At 45.4% G+C, this 21,540-nt stretch overlaps 1 long non-coding RNA gene across 1 annotated transcript in view; it reads left to right on the forward strand.

The window, feature by feature from the left end:
• LOC123580392 overlaps positions 1-21,540 on the forward strand; it is a 111,966-nt gene that overhangs the window by 42,352 nt on the left and 48,074 nt on the right. The window lies entirely within an intron of this gene.

Raw genomic sequence — 21,540 nt, forward strand, 5'->3', positions numbered from 1 at the left:
TTGCCTGATGTCCAATGTTGTTGTTGTTTTGTTTTTAAAGTTTATTTATTTATTTTGAGAAAGAGAGAGAAAAAGCGGGGGAAGGGCAAAAAGAGGGGGAGAGAGAGAATCCAAGCAGGCTCCACCCTGTCAGTGCAGAGCCCAACTCGGGGCTCGATCTCATGAACTGTGAGATCATGACCTGAGCTGAAATCAAGAGTCAGATGCTTAACCGACTGAGCCACCCAGGCACCCCTCATGTCCAGTGTCTTGCCAACCATTGTTTCCTATAGTTTGCCCAGATTTCTCGTGGGCAAGTAAATCCAGTCCCTATCACCGTTTTGGTAGAAGATACCCTAAGTATTCAATTTGCCCTAGGTATTCAACTCTGCCTTGACACAGGCCTAACAAAGGGGGAGCCTTGGGCTAAGAGCCGGGAGCTTGTGATTTGTCTTAGAACAACGGGCTGGGTTTTCAGCGATCTGGACTTACCATGCACAAACACCCTGGTGCCTGGTCCGGATTTTAACTCCACATCAGGGGTCCCTTTCTGGAACTTCACACAGTAGAAGGTACCTGTCTCTGCTGGGGTGATGTTACTGATGTGGATGGAAAAGTCCAGGTTGTTTCTCCTTGTGGCATCTGAAACATTTGTTACTTCAGGGGGAGTGGGGGTCTCCCCCTCTAAAACTGAAGATTGACTCCTGGCCTGGCCCTGTCCCCCTGAACCACTCGACCTTCCCAGCGGGGATCAGCGAGGTCACGGTGCAGTGAAGAGTGGCCGCCTCTCCGGCTGCCGCAGACACCGACTTCTCGGGCTGGATCACCTGCAGCTCTGCCTCACCTGCCACACCGGGAGGGAAAACACGGCAGTTCCAGGTCCCCTGCCTGGCCCCGGGGACTTGTCTTGTAGCTTTGTTGTGGGACTAGAACTGGAGACTTTGAAGAACACTCAGGACTGTTGTCTGGACGGCCCAGAGTCTGTGGACCTGGAATCAGGCTGACGTGGGTTCAAGGCCTGACAACAGCACCAGACAAGCTTGTCGCTTGGGGGAAGTCCCTCTCTCTGGTTTCAGTTTCCTCTCTGTCAAGCAGGAGGGATCATCCCTTTCCCTATTAGTGCAGCGATATTTATTTATTTATTTATTTATTTATTTATTTATTTATTTATTTTATTTTTTTAACGTTTATTTATTTTTGAGACAGAGAGAGACAGAGCCTGAACAGGGGAGGGGCAGAGAGAGAGGGAGTCACAGAATCAGAAACGGGCTCCAGGCTCTGAGCTGTCAGCCCAGAGCCCGACGCGGGGCTCGAACTCACGGACCGTGAGATCATGACCTGAGCCGAAGTCGGACGCTTCACCGACTGAGCCACCCAGGCGCCCCAGTGCGGTGATTTTTAAATGAAGACATGGGTTGTCAAGGACTCGGAGTGAGTGCTGTAATGGCCAGAATCAGCAGAACCGTTTTTACAGGCTCCTACTTGCATTCACTAAACCCTGGAAGGATTCGACAGTGAGTTTCCATAGACCCTTCTGCATGCCAGGCATCATTCTAAGCACGTAAGTACATGAACTAGCTCCTGGAACTCCCACCACTACTCTGGGAGAATGGCAGTATTGTTCGTCCCTGTTTCCAGACAAGACAGTGGAGGCACGGGGAAGATCATAACTTGTCCCAGGTCAAACAGGGTATAAGTGACGAACTTGGATTTGAACCCTGGCAGGTCGGTTTCAAAAACTATCTGTGCTTTGGGGCGCCTGGTGGCTCAGTCGGTGAAGCGTCTGACTTCAGCTCAGGTCATGATCTCACGGTTCGTGGGTTCAAGCCCCGCGTCGGGCTCAGAGCCTGGAGCCTGCTTCGGATTCTGTGTGTCCCTCTCTCTCTGCCCCTCCTCCACTTGTGCTCTGTCTCTGTCTCTGTCTCTCTCAAAAATAAACATTAAAAAAAAAAAAAGAATTATTAAAAAAAAACAAACAACCTGCGCTTTTAACCACTTTGCTGAACGGCCTTTTGACTGAGCTCTCAACCCGCCAGGAGGAGAAGGGGTGCTTTGCCTGTCTGCTGAGTGTGGGGGTCAGCTCTGGGGAGAAGGGAGTGGGCAGGCAGGATTAACTCCCACATCAAGAATATAACTTCAGGGGATTCAGTCAGCTGAGACTCAACTCTTGATTTTGGCTCAGGTCATGATCCCAGGATCATGAGATCGACCGTTACACATATTAAATACATATGCGTATATATTTTATTTTAGGATGCTGAGATTTCGGGAGACTTAGTAGTCTACAAAGTACCATTTACCAGTTTTCTAACAGTTCTGCATGGCATGTGGAGTCCTTGTGATTGATCGATCCATCTATCATCACTTCCATCTTAATTAGGGCAGCCCTGAGTCCCGGGTTCTAGGGTTTTCAGCAGGAGTCAGATGCTGCACTGTCAACTCCTCCCTCAGAGTGGCACCAGGTCCTGCAGGTCAAGCCGCAGGGGGTCATGGAACCTTCACAGTGTGACAAGAGTGTGGGAAGGGAGGAGGGGTGGGAACCCCGGTCATTGAGAAATGTCATGTGGGGTAAATCCTGCCTGGACCTCCGTGGGAGAGGAAAGTGCCCCTCCAAGTAATGAGCATTCTGGGCAGGGGAGGAGGGGGGGTGGAGTACGGTATGTTTGGGAGATCCTTCCTGTAAAAGAAAACATTTAGAGAAATGTCTTAAGGAGGAAGAGTCGGTGAAGAAAGAGGGTCTGGAACAGAGGTCCATCTGCCCCCCTGCCAGTGGGGGATCAGGTGAGCATCCCTGCATGGTGGCCCCCGAGGATGGCCCTCACCCGTGAGGCCCAGCAGCAGAGGCAGCAGCAGGCGGGGTGGGAGGCAGGTGCGGGCATGGTGGTGGTCCGGAGCCTGGTCTGTCTGAGTGTCGTCCTGGAGAGGCCCCTGGGACTCTGCTCTGCAGTGGGAGGGGAAGCCTGGACTCGCTCACATAAGAGGAAATGACCGTGATGGGCGGAACGAGCTGTGGGATTTTGACCATTTCTGCTTCTGGATTGTGAAATAGGAATCAGACTCAGCTAAGAAATTACTGCTATAGGGGCACCTGGGTGCCTCAGTCAGTCGAGCGTCCGACTTCGGCTCAGGTCATGATCTCGCGGTCTGTGAGTTCGAGCCCTGCGTCAGGCTCTGTGCTGACGGCTCAGAGCCTGGAGCCTGCTTCGGATTCTGTGTCTCCCTCTCTCTCTGACCCTCCCCCGCTCATGCTCTGTCTCTCTCTCTCTGTCAAAAATAAGTAAAACATTAAAAAAAAATTAAAAAAAAAAAAAAAGAAATTACTGCTATAAGGCTCCCAAGATGCTTGGAGAGTTACAGCAGGCTCCCTTAGTGCCGACGCTGTGCCCCTTGGCTGCCTCGCTCCATGTCAGAGGCCCTGCCGGCTCTTCCTTGTCCGGCAGCCCCAGGCACACAGTCTACCGGAGTCTTCGAGAACGTTCTAACAAACCGGGCTCAGAGGAACTGCCCAGCTGACAGGAGGCAGGGTTCTGGGAATGGGGCCTCCAGGGCGTGGGGCCCACTCCGGAGGGGTCAGTGGTAAAAATGTGCCACGTCTGATGGGCATCCCTGAGAGTACTCTTGCAGGGAGAGTGGCTTTGGGTGAACAAGGAGTTAGGTCTTTGGAGGGGAGGATGGCTTCTGTTCTAGAGGGTGGAGAAGGGACTTCAGCAGGTTCATCCTGCAGGAACAGCAACACGCCCCACACCCAGGAAGAAGAGGGGCGCGTCTTTTGTCTGCCCGGCTCTGGGGCCAGTTCTGGGCAGAGGGAACGCGTGAGCAGGAGGAACCCCCGCATTGAAAATGCTTTTCTCTTGAACAGCAACGGCCAGCACACAAGATTGTGTCCAGAGCCCAAGAAGGCGTGAGCTCCTCACATCCACGGCCCCCCACTCCAGATGCTGCCTTCTGTGACTCAGTTTCCCCACTCTTCCCCACCCTTGCCTCCATCCCAGCAGCCGACTGCATGTTGGTGATACGAAATAGCAGAACGAAAGAGGATGGGATTAGATGGCTCTGTCACAGGATGAGTTTTCTCTTCCCTTGAGATGCTATTATTCTTCTAGCTGTTTGGTTTCTTTTTCCCCCTGGGAGAGCTTGACTGTGAGAACCTTGACAAGGCATTGGCCAGAGTGTTCCCTTTAGCATCCATTATTCTAACCCACTTCCTCTTTTCAACGGTGACAGGTTGTAGTTCCCAGAGCTGACTGTAGCAACATCCCCTTCCTCCTGCTCTTTGACTCGCCTTCCATTGAGAAGTGGGTAAATATCCCTCCCCCTGAATCTGGGCAGGCTTGTGATGACGATACAGGTCACGTGACGTAACTTCCCAGGCTAGACCATAAAACTTCCCTGTGCTTCTACCCTGCTCTCCTGGCATGTCCCTGTTTGGAATCTTGCCGCTGGACTATGAGGAAGCCCAAACTAGCACAACACAGAGGTCACACAGTAGGGACGCGTGTAGGGGTTCCAGCTGAAAGCCCAGCTGAGGATCCAGCCAGTAGCCAGCGTCAGTCATTAAACATGTAAACGAAGAAGCTTCTGAATGACTCCAGACCCTGCCCGTTGTCACCCCTAGCTGAGTGTTCCTAGCTGAGGCCCCAGACGTCGTACAGAGGAGACAAAGCCATTCTTGTGCCCCATCTGAATTTCTGACCCACAATGTCAGTAATCATGATGAAGTGGTTATATACTGCCCCTAAGTTTTGGGGGTGGTTTGTTACACAGCAGTTGTGACTCCAACGCGACCCTTGGCCACCTTGTTCTCCATCTCCACTCATTAGTGTCCACCTCCTTTACTGGGCTTGGTGATCCTTGCTGGCAGGGACCATTGAATGCAGCCTGAGGAGATAGGCTTAGGGCGCAAAAGGACTTGGGTTGGAATCCTGGGCCCACGTGGTCCTTGTAGGACCATGGCCAAGTCATCTACGTGCCTGGATCGTACCGCTTAGCACCTGTAAGCCGTTCTCATCACCACCTCCCCATCAGGCTCTCCACCTGTGTCCCCCTTTCGGTGTCTGATGTCCCCAGTGAGCCAATTAGTCTAGTGGAGACCTTGGTGTTATTTTTGACGACTGCTTTCAACCTCTCCCCCCAACCCCCACATCCTTTCATCTAAATACGACTTAAATCCTCCTGTGCCTGTCTCTTCACTCTCACCTCTGCTTGGCTAGCCTGTCATTTTGCCTCCCCCCCTTTATTTCTGTTGTGCCGTGGTCTTCTCCTCACACCGAAGCCAGGGTGCTACTTTTTAAGCAAGGCATCTGGTCGTGTCATTCTCATTAAATGGCTGTTCAGGGCTCTTATGGTAAAAGGAGACTGTGCCTGACCGATCTAACTGCTTTGCTGGCCTCACCTCCTACCCCTTCACTCCCGTGTGGGCTCAACCGTGTTGGCCTTTCACCATGACTCAGGTGCCCTACTTCTCCTCTTCCATGTACTGGGGATACCCCCCCCCCTGCTTCTTCTCGTTACTGATAAACCTAGAGCACCCTGAAGTACCTATCAGGGTTTGTCATCATGTATTGATTTTAACTGTCTCGCCCACTAGAGCATATGCCTCAGTGAGAACAGGGGTTGGGGTCTGCTCTGTCTTCCACTGCAAATATTCAACAGATGTTTTTTTTTTTTTTTTTTTCAACGTTTATTTATTTTTGGGACAGAGAGAGACAGAGCATGAACGGGGGAGGGGCAGAGAGAGAGGGAGACACAGAATCGGAAACAGGCTCCAGGCTCTGAGCCATCAGCCCAGAGCCTGACGTGGGGCTCGAACTCACGGACCGCGAGATCGTGACCTGGCTGAAGTCGGACGCTTAACCGACTGTGCCACCCAGGCGCCCCTCAACAGATGTTTTTAAACTCAGGAGGGAACGGCTAGTAGATTCATGGTAAACGTGTGCGCAGTGACCCCACGTGTCAGCCGCCGTAGACCCGGAAGCAGTAGACCTGTAGGATCCCCCACCTTCCGTGGCGTCTCACAGCCGCCTTCTCATCCCTTTGTTCCTTCGTGGGCTCCTCCATCCTTGGAGTCCCTTGGAGCCTGACACTCATTAAGTAAACCACAGTGGTGGCGTTCCAGCTGCCTCCTTCTTGACCCCACTTGGTCAGGGCTGGGCTCTCCTCTTGGTAGTGGAAGCTCCCCTGGGTGGATGTTATCAGGGAACAAAAAGGCAGACGTCTTGGGTCTCTATGTTGGTGCCCGGCTCCAAGCTCTCTACCTGAGCATTCGTAGGTATCGCAGAAAGGAAAGGGGATAATCCTCATGTCTACGGGGTAGAATACGTTTTGGGGATATTATCATGGAATACCCCCACCAAACATTTTCATGCTCATGTATACAGACCATTCCCCCAAACTCGTACTAGGATTAGACCATGAGATTCAGGCACCATTACTAAGGGTGAGGGTGACACAGGTGAGAACAGAGAGGTGGTTGAATTCCTGGAGGGGTCTTTTATTTGTTTATTTTTGTTTTTTAACTTTTTGTTTTTAACGTTTATTTATTATTGAGAGACAGAGAGACACAGAGCATGAGCAGGGGAGGGGCCGAGAGACGGAGAGACACAGAATCCAAAGCAGGCTTCAGGCTCCGAGCTGTCAGCACAGAGCCCGACGTGGGGTTCGAACCCACAAACCGCGAGATCATGACCTGAGCCGATGTCGGATGCTTAACGGACTGAGCCAACCAGGCGCCCCTGGGTGGGTCCTTTAAACTCAAAGCCAAGGCAGTAGACTATAGAGCTAAGGCTTTTGAATGTGAGAAACAACTGGCTTGTAGAGAAAAGTTTTTAATTTCCAACTGTTTTACATTGAAAAAAGTAACCAAAGTTCTTTTTTAAAAATTTATTTTTTAATTTCCATCTAAGTTATTTAGCATACGGTGCAGCAATGATTTTAGGAGCAGATTCCTTACTGCCCCTTACCCATGTAGCTCATCCCCCCACCCACAACCCCTCCAGCAACCCTCTGTTTGTTCTCCATATTTAAGAGTCTCTTCTGTTTTGTCCCCCTCCCTGTTTTCATATTATTTTTGTTTCCCTTCCCTTATGTTCATCTGATTTGTGTCTTAAACTCCTCATATGAGTGAAGCCGTGTGATATTTGTCTTTCTCTGACTAATTTCACTTAGCATAATACCCTCCAGTTCCATCCACGTCATTGCAAATGGCAAGATTTCACTCTTTTTGATTGCCGAGTAATACTCCATTGTATAGATATACCACATCTTCTTTATCCATTCATCCATCGATGGACATTTGGGCTCTTTCCATACTTTGGCTATGTGGATGCTATTAACATGGGGGTGCATGTGTCCCTTTGAAACAGCACAACTGTATCCCGTGGATAAATGCCTAGTAGTGCAATTGCTGGGTCATAGGGTCATTCTATTTTTAATTTGCTGAGGAACCTCCATACTGTTTTCCAGAGTGGCTGCACCAGTTTGCATTCCCACCAGCAGTGCAAAAGAGATCCTCTTTCTCCGCATCCTCGCCAACATCTGTTGTTGCCCGAGTTGTTAATGTTAGCCATTCTGACAGGTGTGAGGTGGTATCTCATTGTGGTTTTGATTTGTATTTCCCTGATGAGGAGTGATGTGGAACATTTTTTCATGTGTCGGTTGGCCATCTGGATGTCTTCTTTGGAGAAGTGTCTATTCATGTCTTTTGGCCATTTCTTCACTGGATTATTTGTTTTTGGGTGTTGAGTTTGATAAGTTCTTTATAGATTTTGGACACTAACCCTTTATCTGATATGTTCTTCTTCCATTCTATCAGTTGCCTTTTAGTTTTGCTGATTGCTTCCTTTGCTGTGCAGAAGCTTTTTATTTTGATGAGGTCCCATAGTTCATTTTTGCTTTTGTTTCCCTTGCCTCTGGAGACATGTTGAGTAAGAACTTGCTGAGGCCAAGGTCAAAGAGGTTTTTGCCTGCTTTCTCCTCTAGGATTTTGATGGCTTCCTGTCTTATGTTTAGGTCTTTCATCCATTTTGAGTTTATTTTTGTGTATGGTGTAAGAAAGTGGTCCAAGTTCATTTTTCTGCATACCGCTCTCCAGTTTTCCCAGCACCATTTGCTGAAGAGACTGTCTTTGTTCCATTGGATATTCTTTCCTGCTTTGTCAAAGATTAGTTGGCCATACATTTGTGTGTCCATTTCTGGGTTTTCTATTCTGTTCCTTTGGTCTGAGTGTCTGTTTTTATGCCAGTACCATACTGTCTTGATGATTACAGCTTTGTAATCATCATTTTGAAGTCCAGGATTGTGATGCCTCCAGCTTTGGTTTTCTTTTTCAACATTGCTTTGGCTATTCGGGGTCTTTCCTGGTTCCATCCCAATTTTAGGATTGTTCTAGCTCTGTGAAGGATGCTGGTGTTATTTTGATAAGGATTGTATCAGATATGTAGATTGCTTTGGGTAGTATTAACATTTTAACAATATTTGTTCTTCCTTTCCAGGAGCATGGAATCTTTTTCCATTTTTTTTTTTTGTGTCTTCTTCAATTTCTTTCATATGCTTTCTATAGTTTTCAGCGTGTAGATTTTTCACCTCTCTGGTGAGATTTATTTCTAGGTATTTTATGGGTTTTGGTGCAATTATAAATGGGATCAATTCCTTGATTTCTCTTTCTGTTGCTTCATTGTTGGTGTATAGGAATGCAACCGATTTCTGTGCATTGATTTTATATCCTGTGACTTTGCTGAATTCATGGGTCAGTTCTAGCAGTTTTTGGTGGAATCTTTTGGGTTTTCCATATAGACCATCATGTCATCTGCGAGGAGTGAAAGTTTGACTTCCTCCTGGCCAATTTGGATGCCTTTAAAAAAAATTTTTTTTTAATGTTTATTTATTTCTGAGACAGAGACAGAGCATGAGTGGGGGAGGGGCAGAGAGCGAGGGAGACACAGAATCAGAAGCAGGCTCCAGGCTCTGAGCCCGACGCGGGGCTCGAACTCACAGATGGCGAGATCATGACCTGAGCTGAAGCTGGACGCTCAACCGACTGAGCCACCCAGGCACCCCAGATGCCTTTTATTCCTTTGTGTTGTCTGATTGCTGAGACTAAAGCTTCCAATACTACGTTGAATAACAGTGGCGAGAGTGGACATCCCTGTCGTGTTCCTGACCTCGGAGGGAAAGCTCTCAGTTTTTCCCCATTGAGGATGGTATTAGTGGTGGGTCTTTCATATATGGCTTTTATGATCTCGAGGTATGATCCTTCTATCCCTATTTCATTGAGGGCTTTTATCAAGAAAGGATGCTGTATTTTGTCAAAGGCTTTCTCTGCATCTGTTGAGAGGATCATGTGGTTCTTGTCCTTTCTTTTATTGATGATGTATCATAGCGATTGTTTTGCGGATACTGAACCAGCCCTGCATCCCAGGTATAAATCCCACTTGGTCGTGGTGAATAATTCTTTTAATGTATTGTTGGATCCCATTGGCTAGTATCTTGTTGAGGATTTTTGCATGCATGTTCATCGGCGAAGTTGGTCTCTAATTCTCCTTTTTAGTGGGGTCTTTGTCTGGTTTTGGAATCAAGGTAATCCTGGCTTCACAGAATGAGTTTGGAAGTTTTCCTTCCATTTCTACTTTTTGGAATAGCTTCAAAAGAATAGGTGTTAACTCTTCTTTAAATGTTTGGTAGAATATCCCTGGAAAACCACTTGGCCCTGGACTCTTGTTTTTTGGGAGATTTTTGACTACTAATTCAGTTTCTTTACTGGTTATGGGTCTGTTCAAATTTTCTATTTCTTCCTGTTTCAGTTTTTTTAATTTTTTTTTTCAACGTTTATTTATTTTTGGGACAGAGAGAGACAGAGCATGAACGGGGGAGGGGCAGAGAGAGAGGGAGACACAGAATCAGAAACAGGCTCCAGACCCTGAGCCATCAGCCCAGAGCCCGACGCGGGGCTCGAACTCACGGACCGCGAGATCGTGACCTGGCTGAAGTCGGACGCTCAACCGACTGCGCCACCCAGGCGCCCCTCTTCCTGTTTCAGTTTTGGTAGCATATATGTTTCTAGGAATTTGTCCATTTCTTCCAGATTGCCCATTTTATTGGCATATAGTTGCTCATAATATTCTCTTATTATTGTTTTTATTTCTGCTGTGTTGGTTGTGGTCTCTCCTCTTTCATTCTTGATTTTATTTATTGGGGTCCTTTCCTTTTTCTTTTTGATCAAACTGGCTAGTGGTTTATCAATTTTGTTAATTCTTTCAAAGAACCAGCTTCTGGTTTCATTGATCTGTTTTACTGTTTTTTGTTCGTTTGTTTGTTTTGTTTTTGTTTTTGTCTCAATAGCATTGATTTCTGTTCTCATCTTTATTATTACCTGCCGCCTGCTGGTTTTGGGTTTTATTTGCTATTCTTTTTTCCAGCTCTTTAAGGTGTAAGGTTAGGTTATGTATCTGAGACCTTTCTTCCTTCTTTAGGAAGGCCTGGATTGCTATATACTTTCCTCTTATGGTCGTCTTTGCTGCCTCCCAGAGGTTTGGGGCTGTGGTGTTATCATTTTCATTGGCTTCTGTGTACTTTTTAATTTCCTCTTTAACTTCTTGGTTAGCCCATTCATTCTTTAGTATGATGGTCTTAGTCTCCAAGTATTTGTTATCTTTCCAAATTTTTCTTGTGGTTGATTTCAAGTTTCATAGCGTTGTGGTCTGAAGATATGCATGGTATGATCTCGATCTTTTTGTACTTGTTGAAGGCTGATTTGTGTCCCAGCATGTGATCTATTCTGGAGAATGTTCAATGTGCACTGGAGAAGAATGTGTATTCCACTGCTTTAGGATGAAATGTTTTGAATATATCTGTTAAGTCCATCTGGTCCAGTGTGTCATTCAAAGCCATTGTTTCCTTGTTGATTTTCTGTTTAACTGATCTATCCATTGCTGTAAGTGCGGTGTTGAAGTCCCCTACTATTACGGTATTTTTATCAATGAGTTTCTTTATGTTTGTGATTAGTTGATTTATATATTTGGGCACTCTACGTTTGGAGCATAAATGTTTTCAGTTGTTAGATCTTCTTGGTGGGTAGAGCCCTTAATTATGATATAATGCCCTTCTACATCACTTGTTACAGTCTTTATTTTAAAATCTAGATTATCTTCTGATATAAGTATGGCTACTATGGCTTTCTTTTGGCGACCATTAGCATGATAGATGGTTCCCCATCCCCTTATTTTGAATCTGAAGGTGTCTTTAGGTCTAAAATGTTTTTCTTGTAAACAGCGTATAGATGGATCTTATTTTCTTACCAAATCTGTTACCCTATGTCTTTTGACATTTATTTACTTTTGAGAAGAGAGAGACAGAGCATGAGCGGAGGAGGAGAGAGAAAGAGGGAGGCACAAAATCTGAAACAGGCTCCAGGCTCTGAGCTGTCAGCACAGAGCCCCACACAGGGCTCGAACTCACGGACCGCGAGATCATGACCTGAGCCGAAGTTGGACGCTTAACCGACTGAGCCACCCAGGCACCCCTACCCTGTGTCTTTTGATTGGAGCATTTAGTCCATTGACATTTACAGTGAGTACTGAAAGATATGAATTTATTGCCATTATGTTGCCTGTAGAGTTGGGAATCTCTGATGGTGTTCTCTGGGCCTTTCTAGTCTTTGTTGCTTTTGATCTTTTTTTTTTTTTTTTTTTTTTTTTTTTTTAAGCTTCGCGTAGAGAGTTCTCCTTAAAATTTCTTGCAGGGCTGGTTTAGTGGTCATCAACTCCTTTAATTTTTGTTTGTCTGGGAAACTTTTAATCTCTCCTTCCATTTTGAATGACAGCCTTGCTGAATAAAGAATTCTTGGCTAATATTTTTCCGATTCAGCACATTGGACGTATCCTGCCACTCTTTCTGGCCTGCCAAGTTTCTGTGGATAGGTCTGCTATAAACCTGATCTACTTTCCCTTGTAGGTTAAGGACTTTTCTTTCCCTTGCTGCTTTCATGATTCTCTCCTTGCCCGAGTATTTTGTGAATTTGACTATGATATGCCTTGTTGATGGTCGGTTTTTGTTGAATCTAATGGGGGTCCTCTGTGCTTCCTGGATTTTGATGTCTGTGTCTTTGCCCAGGTTAGGAAAGTGTTCCGTTATGATTTGCTCACACAACCCTGGGGAGGACTGTGAAGGTCAAGGGTCCACGGTGGTCAAAGCCGAGTATGTAAGTGGGAAAGTGACAGGAGATGGGTGGGGCAGCTCGCCTGGTAGGCCATCATGGATTCTCCTCGGCTTTCCCCTGAGATGGGCGGGCACTGCCGTGTTTGAAGTGTGATGGGCTCCCCTGCTGCCCGGAGGGGAGGAGGCTGAGGTGTGCATAGGTGGGAGCAGGGACACCAGAATTGAGGGACTATAGCAATAATTCAGGTGAGTGCTGACACCAACTTGGACCAAGGTGGTACCTTGAAGGTGGTGGGAAGTGAGGGATTCTGGGTCTTTTTTGAACATAGAAACAATAAGATGTGGAGTATGACTTGGACATGAGGTCTGAGGGAAAAGAAAATCAAGGATCAAATTATGGAAAGAGCCTCAATGTCCACCAACTGACGAATGGATAAAGAAGAGGCGGTTTCTGGCACAAAAACAGACACATAGACCAATGGAATAGAATAGAAACCCCAGAACTAGACCCACAAACGTATGACCAACTCATCTTTGACAAAGCAGGAAAGAACATCCAATGGAAAAAAGACAGTCTCTTTAACAAATGGTGCTGGGAGAACTGGACAGCAACATGCAGAAGGATGAAACTAGACCACTTCCTCACACCATTCACAAAAATAAACTCCAAATGGATAAAGGACCTGAATGTGAGACAGGAAACCATCAAAACCTTAGAGGAGAAAGCAGGAAAAGACCTGTCTGGCCTCAGCCATAGCAATCTCTTACTCGACACATCCCCAAAGGCAAGGGAATTAAAAGCAAAAGTGAATTACTGGGACCTTATGAAGATAAAAAGCTGCTGCACAGGAAAGGAAACAACCAACAAAACTAAAAGGCAACCAACGGAATGGGAAAAGATATTTGCAAATGACATATCGGACAAAGGGCTAGTATCCAAAATCTATAAAGAGCTCACCAAACTCCACACCCAAAAAACAAATAACCCAGTGAAGAAATGGGCAGAAAACATGAAAAGACACTTCTCTAAAGAAGACATCCGGATGGCCAACAGGCACATGAAAAGATGTTCAACGTCGCTCCTTATCAGGGAAATACAAATCAAAACCACACTCAGATATCACCTCACGCCAGTCAGAGTGGCCAAAATGAACAAATCAGGAGACTATAGATGCTGGAGAGGATGTGGAGAAATGGGAACCCTCTTGCACTGTTGGTGGGAATGCAAATGGGTGCAGCCGCTCTGGAAAGCAGTGTGGAGGTTCCTCAGAAAATTAAAAATAGACCTACCCTATGACCCAGCAATAGCACTGCTAGGAATTTATCCAAGGAATACAGGAGTACTGATGCATAGGGGCACTTGTACCCCAATGTTTATAGCAGCACTCTCAACAATAGCCAAATTATGGAAAGAGTCTAAATGTCCATCAACTGATGAATGGATAAAGAAATTGTGGTTTATATACACAATGGAGTACTACGTGGCAATGAGAAAGAATGAAATATGGCCTTTTGTAGCAACATGATGGAACTGGAGAGTGTGATGCTAAGTGACATAAGCCATACAGAGAAAGACAGATACCATATGGTTTCACTCTTATGTGGATCCTAAGAAACTTAACAGAAACCCATGGGAGAAGGGAAGGAAAAAAAAAAAAGAGGTTAGAGTGGGAGAGAGCCAAAACATAAGAGACTGTTGAAAACTGAGAACAAACTGAGGGTTGATGGGGGGTGGGAGGGAGGAGAGGGTGGGTGATGGGTATTGAGGAGGGCACCTTTTGGGATGAGCACTGGGTGTCGTATGGAAACCAATTTGACAATACATTTCATATATTAAAAAAAAAAAAAAAGAAACTGTTCCAGATTAACAGGTGATTAAAGAGAAATGACAACTAGATACAATATGTGATTCTGGATCAGGGAAACTATCATTTACAGAAGATATTATTGTCACAATTGGTGAGATTGGAATCTGAATTGTACGTTAGGTTGTGGCAGTGGATCAGATTTCCCGAATTTTATAATTGTACTGTGGTTATGTAAGAGGATGTACTTGTTTTTACCAAATAAAAGGTCAAGAAATGAGAAAAAAAAAAAAAAAAAAAAGAAGAGGCAGTTTCTATATATAATGGAATACTACTTGGCCATGAGAAAGAATGAAATCTGGCCGCTTGCAGCAACGTGGATGGAACTGGAGGGTATGAGGCTAAGTGAAATAAGTCAGGCAGAGAAAGACAGATACCATATGTTTCACTCTTATGTGGATTCTGAGAAACTCAACAGAAAACCAATGGGGAGGGGAAGGGGGAACAAAAAGAACAAAAAGAAAAAAAAAGTTACAGAGAGGGAAGGAGGCAAACCATAAGAGACTCTTAAATGCTGAGAACAGACTGAGGGTTGATGGAGGGTGGGGGGAAGGGGAAAGTGGGTGATGGGCATTGAGGAGGGCACCTGTTGGGATGAGCACTGGGTGTTGTATGGAAACCAATTTGACAATAAATTTCATTAAAAAAAAAAAGAAGAAGGTCAAGGATCATTCTAAGATTTTTGACATATGTGGTGGACAGTCTGTAAGATCTCCCAGTGATCCCTGCTTCCTGGAACTCACATTCATGTGCAGTCTGCCTTGAGAGCAGGCTGCACCCAGCGACTCAGATCTAAATGAATAAAATCCAGGGACACCTGGGTGGCTTAGTTGGTTAAGTGTCTGACTCTTGATCTTGGCTCAGGGTCATGATCTCATCGTTCATGAGATCGAGCCCTCAGTTGGGCTCTATGCTGACAGCACGGAGCCTGCTTGGGATTCTCTCTCTCTCTCTCTCTCTCTCTGCTCCTTCCTTGCTTGTGTGCTCTCTTTCTCTCTCAAAGTAAAATAAACCTAAAAGAAACTTTAAATGAATAGAATACAGCAAAAGTGATGGGATGTCACTTCTAAAATTAGGTCTCGAACATTCTGTGACTCCTGTCTTGTGCATCTTCTCTCTCTGGCTACCCTAAGGAAGATCAGCTGTCATGTTGTAAGCTGCTCCATGGAGAGATCCATGAGGTAATGGATCAGTCTTCAGTCAGTATCTTCAGTCAGTGGCCAGCAAGCGTCTGAGTCTTGTCAACAGGAAGTGAACTTGAAAGCACCCCCCTCCCCCCAATCAAGCCTTGAGTTGACAGTTGCTGGGGCTGACACCCTAACTTCACCTAAGCCAGAGGACCCAGGCTGTGAGAAATGTTTGTGAGATAAGCTGTGAGAAAATGTTTGTTTGTGTTAAGCCACTGGGCTTAAAGTAATGAAAAAAAAATTTTTTTTTTAATGTTTATTTATTTTTGGGAGAGAAAGAGACAGAGCACGAGTGGGGGAGGGGCAGAGAGAGAGGGAGACACAGAATCCAAAGGAGGCTCCAGGCTCCGAGCTGTCAGCCCAGAGCCCCACGCGGGGCTGGAACTCACGAACTGCGAGATCATGACCTGAGCGGAAGTCGGATGCTTAACCGACTGAACCACCCAGGTGCCCCTAAAGTAATTTTTTTTTTATGCAGCAACGGAAAACTAATATAGCATGCTAGAGCATTTGTACTTTAAAAGCAGGGTTGAGTAGCATGCAGCATGCTATAAATTGTGTCTTCCCTTTATACAGATTCAAAACCACCCCCCGGAGCTGGAGAAGTTGGGGCTGGGGCTGAGTGGGAAATGAGCAGGGCTCAGGAGAATTTAGACATGAGAATGGGACTCAGGACCCTTCGTTCTCCCTCCCTAGGGAGGTGTGATGACCCCCCCCCCCCACCCCGCGCCAAGGCCTCTTGTACAGCTGCCCCAGGTTTTGTCCAGAGACCTCCCTGGGGGCTGTGGTGTGCACAGGCATGTGGGGGGGGGGGGCAGGTGGCCAGTGAGCGGAAGCATGTGGAGCCCTTCAGACCTCAAAGGCGCCTCTCAGTCCAAGTTCCTCAGGAGGGAAGGGGCAACAGAGACTGAAGTTCCCGCAGTGCTGGAAAGGGAGTGGCTGTGGACACACGTCCATGTGTCTGTTCAGTCAGTGCAAGTGTCTGCTTATCTACTTGTGCCAGCGTTTGCTCCACCTTGGGAGGTGTAGAGGGAGTCGATGTTCAGCCCTGTGAGGTCAGACACTGCCCCCTCTCTGGGTCCTGGTCCCCCGAACCATTCCTCAGACATCTTTCGCAAGCCCTTGATCCGGCCCCATTTCCCCCATTATCACACCTGAGATGGAGATTCTAAGAGGGTTCCAGGGAATCCCTGGGGAAGTGAGAGTTGTGTGTCCCTCTTATCTCCAGATGCACTTCGACCTCATGTGACCTCAGGGCTCTTGGACTGACGACTCCTGACCTTAGCGTGCACCCGGGCCAGGCTGTGGCCACGACCTTGTCTTACCTCCCTGAGCCTCGTCTCCACTTACAATCTGGCCCTCTGCTTCCTGCAGAATGGAGGGTTGAGACCTCCATTACCAGCAGTACCTTGCGGCACAGGTGGAGGGCCACAAAAGGAAGGGTGGGCCCCACCCTCGGAGGGCATGGGAGTCCATATTCCAGTGTCTTCACTTTCCCATCATTGGTGACAACTGTTTGTCCTGTCCTGTGCTCTGCCTGGCACAGAAACAAACCTGAGGCAGCAACCCGGGCAAATACACACACATCTCCCACTGCTGGGCGAGAAAAAAGGAGGGGCAGGCAGCTTTAGTCATTCAATCATCTTGCACTGCCTTGTTTACTTCTCAACATAGTCCTAGGACTTGGGTATTATTATCTGCAGGTTGGTGAGAAAACTCAGGCTCAGAAATTTTAGGAAACTTTGCAGGGTCACAAAGCAGTGAAGAGTCCAAATCATGTCTGTGAAATACTATGCTGATCATTGCTGCCTCTTTAGGGCAAGAAAGGACAGGATCTCCAGACATCCAGAGGGGGACTAGGAGAATAACGACACAGGCACAGGAATGTTTGTCTACACGGGTAGTAAATGGAATATAGATACGTTTCTGTTGGGAGATTTTCAAGGCTCCCCTGCTCAGCATGGGACTTGGGCTCAACAGGATCTGAGGAAATACTAAAAGGCCCCCTGGCAAGAAGCCATTCTTGGGAGAACGAAGAGGTCATTCAAGAGAACACAGACTTCCCTAGCTTAGGGATCTCAGACATTACCTAGTCCTCCCATCACCTACGTCCTGAAACACACTTTGTGGATGCATGAGACCTAAAAGGATGCCCAGCACATCATAAATAGGAGATCTCTCTGGGGAGTTGGATTGCAAGTACTTGACTTCTAATAGATATTTAGCTTTTGATCTGTATATTTATATAAATCTGGATTGTTCGGATGTGTGTATGGGAGAGATGGAGTGAGGGAAGGAACAGGCTTTATTTTTACAACTTAAAATCTCATGGTTTTGAAAAGAAATTTTGAAGGAAAGATGATGGTGCCTCCTTCAGTAAGTCATGGAGGTCTTGCCATTGGCTACTTCTCAGACTTACCCAGATAAACAGAAACCCAAAATGTCATTTTTGCAGCGGCCTCCTGCCGCCCATCTTGTTCTGCCTGGCAGGTGAGCATAGCCCCTTGGTTAGTTCTGTTCACCAGGATCGAGCTGTGCACAGCGTATAGTCCATCTCTGCTCATGGTAGGGGTCAAGGTCTTATCTGTCTGGGAGACATGTCCATTCTTCAGCCAGGTCAGCTGTATGCCATGGGGATAGAACTTCTTTGCCTTGCAGGTGACATTTACCTTGTTCTTTGAGATGGGGTGTTCAAAAATAGTCATGTTGGGTGGAACTGAAATAGCATAGGTAGGACAAAGGCTCAGACCCCGTGAAATAATCAGATTCACCTTGCTTATTACTCAGTGGCTGTTTACTTAGCACCTACTTAGCATGTGACAATTCCTTGCCCATGGTAGGTGCTATTATTATTTAGACTTATTCACCAGAGTAAATTTGGGAAGAACTGTTTTCCGAAGCTAGGTCACAGCCTGGCCCCACATGGTGTCACCGACCTAGTATAGTCTTAGACAAATCGGCATTCCCCTGAAGAGCATAATGTAAGCTTAGGTGATTCCCATCACAGCTGACATAAGAGTGGAAGTCCTGTAGAGTCAGGGCTCCCTCAGTGGTCCTGGCGATTTTGTAGGAATTGCTGTCCCTCATCTGGACGATGTGTGTCTGGAGGGATGAAATTTCCTTCCCATTTCTGAACCGCTTCAGGGTGATGTTTTTGGGAAAGCCGCCATAGGACATACAGCTGTAATTCACAGTTCGCCCCATTCGGGCACTTTCCAAGGGACCTATTACCACAGGCAGAGAGGGTGGGGCTACAAGAAGGAAGAATAATATACAGTTAATGTTGCTAAGCTGAGCAGTATTGTATGTGCTTCATATAATCTTTTTTTTTAACTTTATTTTTTATTTTTTAAAATTTACATCCAAATTAGTTAGTATATAGTGAAGCAATGATTTCAGTAGATTCCTTAATGCCCCTTACCCATTTAGCCCATCCCCCCTCCCACAACCCCTCCAGCAACCCTCAGTTTGTTCTCCATATTTATGAGTCTCTTCTGTTTTGTCCCTCTCACTGTTTTTATGTTATTTTTGTTTCCCTTCCCTTATGTTCATCTGATTTGTGTCTTAAAGTCTTCATATGAGTGAAGTCATATGGTTATTGTCTTTCTCTGACCGACTCATTTCACTTAGCATAATAACCTCCAGTTCCATCCACGTCATTGCAAATGGCAAGATTTCACTCTTTTTGATTGCCGAGTAATACTCCATTGTGTGTATATATATATATATATATATATATATATATATATATATACCACATCTTCTTTATCCATTCATCCATCGATGGACATTTGGGCTCTTTCCATACTTTGGCTATTGTTGATAGTGCTGCTATAAACATGGGGGTGCATGTGCCCCTTCAAAACAGCACACCTGTATCCCTTGGATAAATGCCTAGTAGTGCAATTGCTGAGTCATAGGGTCGTTCTATTTAGTTTTTTTGAGGAACCTCCATACTGTTTTCCAGAGTGGCTGCACCAGCTTGCATTCCTGCCAACAATGCAAAAGAGATCCTCTTTCTCTGCATCCTCGCCAACATCTGTTGTTGCCTGAGTTGTTAATGTTAGCCATTCTGACAGGTGTGAGGTGGTATCTCATTGTGGTTTTGATTTGTATTTCCCTGATGATGAGTGATGCTGAGCATTTTTTCATGTGTCGGTTGGCCATCTAGAGGTCTTCTTTGGAGAAGTGTCTGTTCATGTCTTTTGGCCATTTCTTCACTGGATTATTTGTTTTTTGGGTGTTGAGTTTGATAAGTTCTTTGTAGATTTTGGATACTAACCCTTTATCTGATACGTCGTTTGCAAATATCTTCTCTCATTCCGTCGGTTGCCTTTTAGTTTTCCCGATTGTTTCCTTTGTTGTACAGAAGCCTTTTGTCTTGATGAGGTCCCGATAGTTTCATTTTTGCTTTTGTTTCCCTTGCCTCTGGAGATGTGTTGAGTAAGAAGCTGCTGTGGCCAAGATCTAAGAGGTTTTGCCTGCTTTCTCCTCGAGGATTTTGATGGCTTCCAGTCTTACATTGAGGTCTTTCATCCATTTTGAGTTTATTTTTGTGTATGGTATAAGAAAGTGGTCCAAGTTCATTCTTCTGCATGTCGCTGTCCAGTTTTCCCAGCACCACTTGCTGAAGAGACTGTCTTTATCCCATTGGATATTCTTTCCTGCTTTGCCAAAGATTAGTTGCCCATATGTTTGTGGGTCCATTTCTGGGTTCTCTATTCTGTTCCATTGATCTCAGTGTCTGTTCTTGTGCCAGTATCATACTGTCTTGATGATTACAGCTTTGTAGTATGGCTTGAAGTCTGGGATTGTGAGGCCTCCTGCTTTGGTTTCTTTTCCAAGATTGCTTTGGCTGTGCTTCATATAATCTTAATTCTGGCAACTCCGTGATTAAGTATGGTAGTGTTCATTCTTTAAACAAGGAGATGGAGGCTGGTAGAGTCAAGGAACACACTAACAATTTGCAGAACCAGAACTGGAATGTACGTTTCTCTGATCACATAGCTTATGCTCTTTCCTCAGGCCACATTGTTTCTGTGTGCAGAAGCCACCTTACTATGTCTTTCTCACTTTTGGTATTGATGAGTTCTACTACTCATTCTCATTTAATAAGGTTTAGACAGCTACGAATAGAAAGGAGCTTTCTTTACCTGATACGTATCTACCAAAATCCTAAAACGGCATATCATCTGTGATGTGCAACTTCACAAAAGTGTCCTTGAAAATGACGAACAGGGCACCCACTCTCGCTGCGCTGTTCAACTCTATACTGGCAATCCTGGTCAATGCAGTGAAACAAGTAATGAATTAATAACGATTGGAAAAGAGGAAAAAATGTAACATACACAGAGCACACAAGTCAATCTGTTGACTAAAAGAGTAATGGGTTGGAAAACCCACACATACATGGGAATTTGGGGATTGGTGAGAAAAGAGAGTGAGCCAGGCAACGTGTGGTGTTGGGGGAAATTACCTTTTTATAACTCTCATTGAACAACAAGAAATAAATTCCAAACAGATTAAATTCTTATGTCTAAAACTTGATAAAACTGTTAGGAGAAAAAAAAAAAAAGAATATCTTTATGTCTTTGGGATGGGAACGAATTTAAGATAAGATCCTTAAAAAAAAAAAAACTGATTCAGATTTGTAAAGTCGACTGTAAAGGCTTATAACGGTGACTGTAACAAGGATAAACATTGCATATGATAAGAAACACCATGAACAAAATTTAAAGGCATGCAATAAATAGCGGAGAGAAAGGAAATAATAAATGTAAGAGTAGAAGTTAATGTAACAGGAAATGAGCGTGAAAGAGACATGCATGAAAGAGACATGCTTGACAAAACCAAAAGTTAGTTCTTTGAATGTTATAATCCTCTGGTAAGGACGGTAAGAAAGGGAGAGAGAGGAGTGAGGTAAGGGAGAGGGAGGAAGGAAGAGAGAGAGGGAGGGGAATGTAGTCAGTGTCAGGAGTGAAAAGGGGGCATTACTATAGATCATGCAGACGTTAAAATGATGAAGAGAGAATATCACGAACAGCTTTGCCAATATAAAATGTAAAATTTAGAAGAAATGGAAACTACCTGGAAAATGTGACTTATCAAAGCTGCCTAAGAATAGGACACACGGAGTCCCCAAACCATAAAAGATACTGATTTAGTGATTTAAAAAAATATGCTTCTTATAATGAAAACTTCAGATCTGGATCTGAATTCACAGGCAATATCTACCAAACATTCAAGGGAACTAATGTCAATCTTACGCAAGCTTTTCTAGAGAAATAGGAAAACAAGGTATATTTCCCAACTCATTTTTTGAGGCCAGCATACCCTCAATAACAAACTCCAGCAAGGAT

This window comes from Leopardus geoffroyi, chromosome A3 (assembly GCF_018350155.1).
Source record: "Leopardus geoffroyi isolate Oge1 chromosome A3, O.geoffroyi_Oge1_pat1.0, whole genome shotgun sequence".
In the NCBI taxonomy this organism is placed as follows: domain Eukaryota; kingdom Metazoa; phylum Chordata; class Mammalia; order Carnivora; family Felidae; genus Leopardus; species Leopardus geoffroyi.